This window comes from Nanorana parkeri, unplaced genomic scaffold (assembly GCF_000935625.1).
Source record: "Nanorana parkeri isolate BGI_ZX_2015 unplaced genomic scaffold, ASM93562v1 scaffold3589, whole genome shotgun sequence".
Classification (NCBI taxonomy): Eukaryota; Metazoa; Chordata; class Amphibia; order Anura; family Dicroglossidae; genus Nanorana; species Nanorana parkeri.
Genome location: NW_017309857.1, coordinates 20362 through 21503, shown reverse-complemented (window position 1 = coordinate 21503; position 1142 = coordinate 20362).

Sequence of the window (1142 nt, the reverse complement as noted above, 5' to 3'; positions counted from 1 at the left end):
GGGGGGGCACTTTTCCGCACAAAAAATGTGCTGAAAATCTCGGCTTCTACTCGAGTATATACCGTATACTATAATCAATATAAAAAAATAATCATCATCAAAACTTGTGAAAAAAGTGTTTCTTCTGGTTTATTTCATTTTTTTTATTTTATTCAACCTAAGTGAGGGGTCAGGTACACATGTTGGATATAATGATATCGCCCGATCCGTCCTCTAACATACAACATATAACATGTGAGGGGACGTGTCCTCTAACATACAACATATAACATGTGAGGGGACGTGTCCTCTAACATACAACATATAACATGTGTACCTATCTGTCCTCTATCATACAATATATAACATGTGCGGGGACATGTCCTCTAACATTTAACATGTGCGGGGACGTGTCCTTTAACATACAACATATAACATGTGTACCTATCTGTCCTCTAACATACAATATATAACATGTGCGGGGACGTGTCCTCTAACATACAACATATAACATGTGCGGGGACATGTCCTGTAACATACAATATATAACATGCTTGGGGACATGTCCTCTAACATACAACATGTGCGGGGACATGTCCTCTAACATATAACATGTGCGGGGACATCACCTCTAACATACAACATATAACATGTGCGGGGACATGTCCTCTAACATACAACATATAACATGTGCGGGGACATGTCCTCTAACATACAACATATAACATGTGCGGGGACATGTCCTCTAACATACAACATATAACATGTGCGGGGACATGTTCCCCTGTATATTACCTGTACCCCTGTATTTTACCTGTACCCCTGTATATTACCTGTACCCCTGTATATTACCTGTACCGCTGTATGTTACCTGTACCCCTGTATATTACCTGTACCCCTGTATATTACCTGTACCCCCGTATAGTACCTGTACCCCTGTATGTTACCTGTACCCCTGTATGTTACCTGTACCCCTGTATATTACCTGTACCCCTGTATATTACCTGTACCCCTGTAAGTTACCTGTACCCCTGTATGTTACCCGTTCCCCTGTATGTTACCCGTACCCCTGTATATTACCTGTACCCCTGTATATTACCTGTACCCCTGTATGTTACCTGTACCCCTGTATATTACCTGTACCCCTGTATATTACCTGTACC